General features: G+C 33.1%; 1 pseudogene; it reads right to left on the bottom strand.

Moving 5' to 3' along the window:
• Positions 1–5543: 5543 nt before the first annotated feature.
• LOC108321407 (uncharacterized) lies at positions 5544–7872 on the bottom strand (annotated as a pseudogene).
• Positions 7873–11363: the final 3491 nt, after the last annotated feature.

The raw sequence follows: 11363 nt of genomic DNA, 5'->3' as shown, positions 1-11363 counted from the left end.
CCACCTCCAGAACCCTAATTCTTTTTCCCTTCCTTATGCCGCCACCGTATCCCTAGCCGCCGCCAGTATCTCACCAATGATCCACGCTGCAACATCAACTTTCTCAACACCATGTGCCGCCACCACAGAATCACCTTTCTCAGGCCACCATGCAGCCATTAGCCACCACCTGCAACCACAACACAAAAACGCAACTCGTGCAAAAATCGCCACCGTGAAACCAAATCACCACCATCATCTTCGCCCAACCTTCATCGCCTATTTTTGTTTTTTCTAAAGCACCAAGAAAATCAAGCTTCGTCTTCCATGGTTTTCTTCACACTCCTCTTAACCTTGTATTCACCTAAAATCTACAGCATCTCATCGCACCAAAGTGTGAAAGTTTGAATCTTAGAGGAAAAGGAGCACGTAGATAAGTGGTGATGGGTAGAGAGAGAAACAGAAACGATGTGTGTGCATCATTGTTATGGTATAATCAAATGTTTGTTGTTGTTTCAGCATCAAAGTTCATTTTGTTCTTGTTATTTTTTTAGCTTAGTTTATTTATGGATTTTAAAGATTGTCAATCAGTGTTGTAGAAATAAGTAACAATGGCGATGACAGTGTTGATTTAAAGAGTGATTCTGATTTTCTTACAAATGTACCTCGGATACAGAAGAACAACGTCTTTGACTTGGGGCATGCCTCTAGAGGACATGGTCGAGATTCAAGATATTGAAATAAGGATGATAGGAGAAGGGATGATGATTATGATGAGGATATGATGGAGCAGACAAGTAAGGATCCTGGAGATGAAATTGTTGAAGATGATGATGCTATAAAGAAGGATCCTAAGTTTTTCTCAATTTTTTAATTTTAAAATAACCTAAATCGACATCATTCAGCCACGTCAATTAAAAATATAGTCCATTGTGCCACATCAAGTATACATTAACGTCGTTAGATCTAATTTAATGATAATGGTCTAATTGATGCAATTTTCACAAAATAAAAATTCAATTGAGACGTCGAAAAAGAAGAGGACTAATTTGAGATTCTCACCCAAAATTGAGACCTGCCAAATAATTAAACCAAACAAAAAAAAATTAATTGAGACCGATTTAAGACTTTTCAACCAAATTTGGGGCGTAATTAAGCCTTAAAAAAATGAACAAAAGCTTAGGGCTTGTTGTCTGAAATTTCTATGATTTTTATTCAAACAAAAGATTTCTCGTTCAAGTGATAACGAGCCAGACAATAAATCATTTTCTTTTATGAATTTATGCACAAAGTTAGAAATTTTAGCTCAAGTTAAATTCTCGCTCAATCTAGAAATACTTATAACAATTCAATTTTCTTTTCTGTTATTAAAACTTTTCACTCAAAGGATGTTTATACGCTAAAGTTGATATTTTAAGTTGACCATTGTTATGTATATGTGTATATGATAGGTCGAAATATTTAAAGATGTTATTTGATTAATGATAACGGTCTCATATATATATATATATAATATGTATGAGTTATTGAATTACAGTTATTTTAGTCATATAGAATAATGTATTAACTTTACATGCATTCACAAGTATTAAAACAAACGAACCTATAATAAGGATTTCATTTCTTCACTAAGAGGCTATAAGTCATATAGAATAAGATATCAAATGATGAAAAGTTGAGGAAATTTTTGCAACTAGTGACATTTATTGATGTAAAACTCGCATTCCATTGAACTCACCTTAATTTTTGTCTCTTAGGTCTATCGTTGATTTTAGTTTTGAATTAGTCGAAGTATTGGGTTATGGTAGAACATACTTAATACAATTATTCTAAAATGTGTCATTTGTTGAATATTGTATCTACCTTTGTGTGGATGGATTCATTGTCTATCTATGTATTTAGATATAAATGAAATACAATGCTCGCTTAATTGAAAAATTATTTTAATTTAATTAACTCGCCTTCTTTTATGTCTTGTTATGATTTTCTATTTGTATTGCATAATGAGTAGATGACTATACATATTTTTATGAAAATTTTAGGTCTAAGGTTTACTATTTGTTTGCAGTGTTGAAGCTATATATTATTTAATTGAAATTTTGGTAAAAAAATAGAATTATTTGGTAAACCTTTTATTGGGTAAAACTTAATATTGTAACATCCAAAAATATAGCATAATACTATATCATAGATTAATCACATATAATAATAAGATAGATCAGTTCAACCAGAATTAGTAAAGTATTTAACATTATAGTTATCCAAAATAACCATAAAACTTAAAAACTTTACAAAGTAATATAAGTTTGATACAAAACATAGGAATAAACCAAACGGTGATACAACACACTGTATAAACGATCGGTTTGCAAAAGGAATACTAAATCTATTGACCGAACGGTCCAATTCAAAACTATACACAATAGATGATCGAGCGGTCATAACTTAAGCGGCAAGATCTTCGCCTTCCAACACTTGCTCCACTGTACACTCGTCACCTTCTGCTCACATCCACAGGATGATCATTGCAAGGGAAAAGAAAACCGAACGGAAAAGACAAGACAGAACAAGAAAATAGGGTAAGCTATTGTAATTTAATTATAAACACATATATGCATTTCATGCAAATTCAATCCATAAGAAATCGAACGATACATCATCAACAATGAATACAATTCATCACATTCAACCAAAACCTCATAATTCATAGAAATATATATAAATCGAACACTGTGACTTGACCCTCCAGATTGTATGAATATGTAGTTGCAGTCGTCCTTGCACTTATGGTAGTTTAACAGCTGACACCAATCAAACTACTACCCAAGGTTAATCTCATACTACCTACCTTGGTACCCTGAGGCGGTAGGACCTCCTGCCATTCTCACTCATGAGTTACTCCTCTCTACTTGAGAATGAGTAACTCAAAGTATCAGCATGAACGCCAACTTAGCATATCCATATTCATACTTTACAATTCCACAACCATCCATGAGATATTCTTCCTTGGAATTCTCTTCCACAATATTTGAAAGTATAAATCTTCAATTCTTAACATACACAATCATTCATCAATTAAATTTTCACATAATAAAGATAAAACTTGTGAACATTGGAGACCGAACACCTTCACCCTACCCAATCTAGAGAAAAACCGAACGATTTATAAGAGATAACAAAAGAAATAATCGAACGCTCTTACTAACCGACCACTATAGAAAACTAACTACTAAGAATTTAGCCCCAAACCCGAAGACCTTGCAACGAACACTCATAGCTCAAACCAAACTCTTAAAAACTTAAACCGAATGTTTATACTAGACCGAACACTTGAGTTATACTAAGTATTAGTTTAATATCAAAAACTGCGATTAGACCGAACGAGCATGAATAGATAATACTTCCACTAGACCGAACCCAGTTAATGACTGAGTACGAAACACGATCGAACGGTCAATAATAACCGTTCAGTTTTATACATAATTTTGTAAAACTTCTACTGAATGCTGAATGGAATTCTCTAAACTAAACAATATGTTTTTCTGAACTTCTAAAACTCTAAACTGAATCCATAATCTCTTTTAAATCTATCCCTCTGAACCTATTTGACTTCAATTCACATTTCACATCCTCTCTTATACGAACCAGCAAAGACCGAACGGTCTACATCAGAAAAACTTCCACTCCAGTTCACAAGTCTCGGTCAAACACAAAATTTGCATACAATGCATTCAAGCATACCATCATTCATACATGCAAGCATTCAAACAGAAATTTCAAACACAAAACAATATAATTAAATTATTAGCTTCCCTTACTTGGAATACACCTGACACTTCCTAAGCTTCCACCGTTTGATCTAACCAGCAACCACTTCTAAAGCAACCTTCTAAAATTTTTGATCGGTGAACAGGGACCAACCAAAGAATCAAGACAGAAACAGATTTAGAGAAAGATCAATGAAGAACACATGCAAGCTGAACAGTGCTTGCATGTATCAAAAAAACACATAACTTTAAAGAATGAGTGATTTTTAACTTACCAACTTCACACAACAGCTGGATTGATGGAAAGAAAACTCTTGCCACCAAGAAAGAGATCAAACACGTCCTAGATGACGATCAGAATAAGAAGAAAGTGAGGATTTTTAGAGAGAAGGCGGAGAATTGTAGAGAGAAGGAGGAGAAACTCAGAAATATGGAGAGAAGAAGTGCATTCAAAATGGCTCAACGTTTGAAAATTTTGCTTCTATACTACCGTCAAAAACCGATCAGCCAACCAGATGCACACACCTGTCTTCCACTTTCTAAATTTTCTAAACCCTCACACTAACACCTGGATTCCAATAAAAGCTGAATTTAATGGTTTTGAAAATATCATGAATTACATAGAGTTGTAAATATTAATACATATTTACTTTATGAACTAGTATGTCTTTTAGGATGTTTTATACATTCATAAGAACTTCCTTTTGTAATCAATTAATATGCATTCAAAATCACGTTCCTCATTCTTACAAAATTTAAGAACATTCCATATTGATATCCAATTACAAACTAAAACAATGGTATAATCTTAAGGAATCTCTCTAACTTTAGGATCTAATAAAAAATAAAAAAACCTTTTGATATATTATGAAATAGTGATATATAATTTCAAATTCTAACTAATAACTTTTTGCTATGTAGTAATATTACATTAATTTTGTATGCTATGCAGTAATCATTTTTAAATCATAATATGAATCTTTTTTAGCTTAATAATACATAAATGTTGTATACTTTGCACTAATAATTTTAAATCATAACATGAAGTTTGTTTCATTTTTACGTGTATATATTCCTAAAACAAAAAGAATTAGGAATTTGCTTGAACCCTGAAATTCAACACATTAAGTCTTATTGAAAGTCTCACATCGACTAGAGATAATGGCCAAATTATAATATATAAGTGGGGTGCAAACATCACTCTACAAACCGGTTTTGTGGGGTTGAATTAGGCTTAAAGCCCACTTTCTAATATGGTATCAGAGCCTATCCTAGCGAGATCTATGTGGGAATTTTTGTTTCCTCCCATTGTCGGGCCGCTATCGGACCACCTATTTCTACTATCACGCTTGAGATGTCTATCTCTAGTCGATGTGGGACTTCCAACACACCCCCTTCACGCCGAGGTATAGACATCTCGAGCGTGAGAGTAGAATTAATGGGTGGTCCGATAGTGGCCCGACAATGGGTGGAACATAATGCCCACATAGATCTCGCTAGGATAGGCTCCAACCATGGCTCTGATACCATGTTAGAAAGTGATTTTTTAAGCCTAACTCAACCCCATAAAATTGGCTTGTATGGTGAGGTTTGCACCCTACTTATATATTATAATTTGGCCTTATCTCTAATCGATGTGGAACTTCCTAACAAGTCTAGTTCAAACTATTATGTAGGAAACTATTTACAAGCTACCCATGAGGAATAAGATCCTCATCCCATAAAACCAAAAACTCAACCTGTAGATCCTAAAATTCAACATGCACAACCAACAACTCTACCTCGACAACCAAAATCTCAACCAGCATAATCAATAATTGAACCTACACAACCAAATTTTGAACCTACACAAGTAAGAATTGAGTTTGCATAACAAACTTCTGAAATTGTATACTCAACTTCTAAAAGTGCACTGTTAATTTTTCTTTAATTTGCAGAACGAACATCTTATTATGAACAATCAATTTTTGAATCCATTCAACCTACTTATGAATTTGAACTTGAAAGTTTGGAACCAAGAAGAGGAAGACAATCAAACCATTATAGTGTTGTTGATGCTATAGGTAAAGAATAATAAATTTTAGGTTTAATAGGTTCGGAAGTCCCTATATTTGCGGGTTCGTTTCAATTGGGTCCTTCAATTTTGGAAGTGATCAATTGAGTCCCCACCACCGACCTAATTTAATATTTTTAATAATTTCTAATTATATTTTCATTTATTAATATATTTAACAATTAAAAATGTTAAAAATTCATCTATACAGCTCAAACGGTGCCACCTGGATGCCATCTATATTTAACGAAAATGCTATTATTGAATCAAATTGACCAAAATTAGGGACCCAATTGATCACTTCCAAAATTAGAGGACCCAATTGAAACGAACCCGCAAATATAGAGACCTCCGAACCTATTAAACCTAAATTTTAATATTATATTTTGCTTATCATTTACGTACATTCCAATTAATGTATTTAATTTTTATAGAGGCTTAAATGCTTACTTCGTCCCCATGTTAAGAAGTGAATTTTTGTTTAGTATCCGGTTTTAAAAATAAAGACATTGGGTCCCTATGTTATGAAAAGTGTATGAATAAGGTCTTATCCATTAAGTTGACAGCAACGACGTTAAGTCTATGCTGATGTGGTCGTACTTTTTCTCTTCTCTCCTCTACTGTCCAACTTTTTCTCTCTCTTGTTCAACTTTTTCTCTCTTTTGTATAGAAAAGTTGTTTTATATTATTAGTGTTATTATTAAAATAATGTACTTTTAAAGGGAGGAAGAAGAAGAGTCAAACGAAAGAACAAAGATAACGGTTGAAGGAGTTCAGTGGAAAGCGATTACTCGGAATGCAGTTCAGGCGGTGACAAAAGCGCGTCTTGTTGTCGATCGCTTGCAATAGTTGTAAGCATTATCTTATTAGCTTTGAAATCGCTTGGAAAATTATTGGTTGAAATTGTTATAAAATACAATTTAGGTGTTATAACTATGGGGTTATTAGTTTACCCTCTGAAAGTATACCACTTACTATAGAGGAGCACAATCCATGTTTATTATATTTCAAAACAACAAAAACGTACCAGCTATCCGAGCAACGTTAACACCATAGCTCTTGGGGTAAGCACCAGGTGTTAGCCTGTAAAGAAAGGTGACTTCTTCTAAACCTGCAATTCCATCACCAACTTGGCATGCCATGTAACTGAGACAGACCTTTACAAGCACAAAAAAGCATATTCAGATATACGATTTTTCATAAATAAAACTAACCAAAAGCAGGTGGAACAGTCTCTACACCACAATGTAAACTTTCTTTAGGATACCACATCTAAATGTTGTCACGCTAGACTTCCCATCATGCTGCAAGCATAAAATATAGGAACTATCAAAGAGTGCCAAAAACTATAACTTTTATAAAACAAAATCAAAATAATAAAAGAAGAAACCAAGGGCACATAACTATTTGAATTCCTGACCATCTATGAAAATTGTCATAAACAAACAAAGGTACTAAAAAGTTAGTTTACCTTCGACAGTCGAGCCTGCTTGTCGATCGATGATCTATTTTTAATATGCTCTCTTGGGATGGAGTCTGAAGCAAAAGTACCATTGGAAACAGTAGATGCTACCTCTACACCTTTTCCATCTTTGTTCTTTTTAATTGTACTTGCATGAACACCTTTGGGGCTTGGTGACATTGCATTCTTACTCTTGACAATACATTTTCCTGCTTTTGATTGCTCTGTCTGATCTACGATTTTTGCTTCTACTTCCTAACATTGAGAAAATACATGAGATGAAATACTAAATTTGAATAGTATTAATGATTTAATTAAACCAATTCAAGGGAATAAAAATCCTATCACCTTAGAAATGGTGACATTGTTCACACCTATGCACTTGATCCTTCCTTGATTTCTGCCTTGGATGAGTAATCAGTTGCAGTGCTATCATACTGGATGAAATTTTCAGAAATTCCATTTGGAGATTCAGTTTGTGCAATTTTGGTGACAACAGGGTCTACATTTGAGGCAATACCATCCATTTCAGAGTTAGACAATTTGCCATTAACACCATTTTGGTAGACCTCTTCAAGTCCATTGGCTGGTAAAAGGTTGCTTGGATCCATAATGGTTTCCCAAAAATACGAGTGTGGAAGTGAAGGCGCATGACAAGAGAGAGAAAAAGCTGAACAAGAGAGAGAAAAAGCTGGACAACAGAGGAGAGAAGAGAAAAAGTACGGCCACATCAGCATAGACTTAACGTCGTTGTTGTTAACTTAACGAACATGACCTTATTCATACACTTTTCATAACATAGGGACTCAATGTCTTCATTTTTAAAACCGGGTACTAAACATAAATTCACCTCTTAACATGGGGACAAAGTAAGCATTTAAGCCTTTTTATAGATGAAAAGGAAGTTACTAAAAAACTAAATGTCAAGGTTATGGATGTTCATAACTATTTAATGGGTTATGTATGGTGGTGAACTATGATGATAAATATCAACTAATTAGAGAATAATCCATTTTACTTTTAGGAGTTTATGGCCAACTTAAAATAAATCATATCATGTTTCTTATAAGTTTTGATAGATGGTCAACTGTGACAAATACTTACAAGGATAAAGTGTGAAAGAGTACACTAATCATAATTTAACCTACATGTTGACATCTCCAATATTTTTGAAGACTTGATTTTGTTTTACGGTAAATATTTTTAATACTTAACTCTATATCATTGCAAGATAAAATTTAAACAAAAACTTTCATTTATTATAACTGAATTTTGAAAACTTCATAAGTCAAATACAACTATAAAGCGTTCATAGAATTCCATTACAAAACTATTAACATTGAAATTAAAATCTCAAAGTTCTCCCATGTATCTTGCTGCTCAACTTCGCTTTAGCTACATCTGTAACACCATCTACTCCCGTACAAGTACGATCATCGCAGGTGGAAACCACAACCATATCATGAAAGGGTGAGCTAATAGAAACAAGTAATATAACATACATAAGTATTCAACATCAACTTAGAATAAGATTTCCGAATAGTACATATCATCGTACTCCTACACACATCTTTACATGACAACAAACCAAATCATTAACAACATCCGCATTATCAGAATCAAAGTCACCAGCATAATATCATATCATTATTTCGTCAAGGTAAACAATTCACACCTAGACTTAGAGAGCTTCACCGGCCGATACACTTTACCACGTTATTACATAATGACAATTCCCACCACTCTCTAGAATGCTTCACCGGCAAGTACACTACTTTCCACCACTCTCTTAGAGCTTTACCAGGCAAATATACACTTTCCACTACCCTCTTAGAGTTTCACCGGACAAGTGTACGCCCCCCACCACTCTACCCTCAAAGAGCTTCACCGGACAAGTACTAGTGCTACTCCAACCACTCTTCCAAGAGCTTCACTCGGCAACTCACAACATAAAATACAATTCCCATTATATTTCGTACGTAATCTCGATTGTATCCCTTAACTTTTCAAAATACAAGGTTATATTATAACATAATAATTAATCCACAACCAGAAACAATCAAGAATAACTCATCACAACTATAAATAAAGTCTTATCTTGAAACAACTCACTCTTATTTAATCTATTTTTACTATTATTATTTGTGCAAGAATCCTGAACTCCCCAACACATTAGCCTCTACTCTAAATTTTTTAATTGATAATCCAACAAAACACCTTTAATTAATAAGGCAAGAAAACATCTCAATCTTTTCTCTTTCGTGAAAACCCAAGTGCCAACATTTTAATTCAATCTTCTTGAATCCTAGATTCCCACCCCTGTACCTAATACAACACCCTTCTAAAATTTTTATTCACTTTATCTTACACCATAGGACCCACTCAAAATTAGATAATCCATTTCCTATTACTTCTCTCCATAAAGAATTATAGCAATCTATGATAAACCTGATGGAACAGCAGAAGTGGTAATATTTGATGGAACAGCAGAGATACAAAGAAGCAAAGGTATATGATGAGTGCATATTTATGCCCACATTTATGCTTTAAAATAAAATTTTTTATGAAATTCATGTGCTTGAATGATTGATTTAAAGAGGATTTGTGATGATTGGAATTTTTGGGTTTGGGAATAGAAAGAGACTTAAAAAGTGATTTTTAGTTGCATAAATTATTCTTGGATGTTCTAATATTTATTTTTGCAGCTGAAATTGAAACTTTATTGGTCCAAATTGCAAATTAAGGCCAAAATAAGATTTTATTTGAAATCCTAATTGGGTGAGAAAGACGGTTGCCATGTGGCAAGCTCTCATTGGTCGCGCCCTTCCTTAGTCAAAGCTGGTAAAAGTTGATCAAACAGGGGTTTTGGTGCAATTTTGGAGAATTTTGAAGGGGCTAAAGTGCAAATAGAGGAAATTTCAGGGTATTTGTGCAATTTTGGAAAGTCAGAAAATCTAAAAGATAAAATTCAGTTGTTGAATTTAATTTGGGAATATCAACAGAAAATATCTTCCAAATAATTTTATCATTATCTAAATCTTTTAGTTATTTGGAAGATATAGGATATAAGATAATTGAGTTAATATCTATCAAATATTCTTTAAAACTAATTTAATCTAATGAATATTTGAAAGATATAATATATCAACAGAAAATATCTTATCAACAAACTATTCAGAGTCCAAGCCCAATCAAGCCTATATAAAGAGACCCAAGGGAGGCAGAAAAGGGAACTTCACTTAATTCATTCATTCTCTCATACTCCTCTCACTTTTCTTTCATCTTGTATTCAACTCCATTCATGGAGAGCTAAGCATCTAGGGCTATTCTACTGTAATTCCATTATGGATTCTGAGGTTACGTTCAATTAATGCAATTGTTTATTTTGATTATTGATTTAAGTTGTTCTCTCTCTATGTCTTTCATCTCTCTATCTTGTTAAAAGAAGAGATTTTTGCATCATAATGTGTTTGAATCTACATGCATATTGATTATATGAGTTCTAGGGTTTCTAGGTTTAATTGAGAATCTACTTTGATTTAATTTAGGAACTTTCATATGACTAAATGGTTTTTACTATCAATTGAGAATGTACTTTGATTGATTAGTAATAATTTCAACTATAATCAATTGAGAATTTACTTTGATTGATTAGCTTTTAATTTGGTTAGGAGATTTAAGAATAGACATGATTAAACACAATAGAATTTGATTGAGAATGTACTTTGGTTGAATTTATTGTGAATAATCTAGTAAGGTTTTGCATTTGATTGAGAATTTACTTTGGTTAAATGCATGATCGCCCTCAAATTAATTAAGAATGTACTTTAATTAATTTGAAACTTAAACAATAATTAATTGAACAATTATTCGTGAATAACAGATGATGAAACTATCTTGGAAAAGTAGTGGAATTAGCCTATTTAATCATAACTGTTTTTAAGTTTCTTATTTATTCTTTAAACATTCTTCAACCATTACTTTTATTCATAAGCATTGCATAACATTCATAAGAGTCAGATATTCGAAAGCAATTCCGTGTTCGTAGGGAGACGACTCAGGGTTACTTTAGCCCTATCTACTTTCTTGGATACTACTTGGC

Source organism: Vigna angularis, chromosome 1 (genome assembly GCF_016808095.1).
Source record: "Vigna angularis cultivar LongXiaoDou No.4 chromosome 1, ASM1680809v1, whole genome shotgun sequence".
In the NCBI taxonomy this organism is placed as follows: domain Eukaryota; kingdom Viridiplantae; phylum Streptophyta; class Magnoliopsida; order Fabales; family Fabaceae; genus Vigna; species Vigna angularis.
Note: the sequence above shows the minus strand (reverse complement) of the source record. Positions and strands in the feature narration are given on the sequence as shown.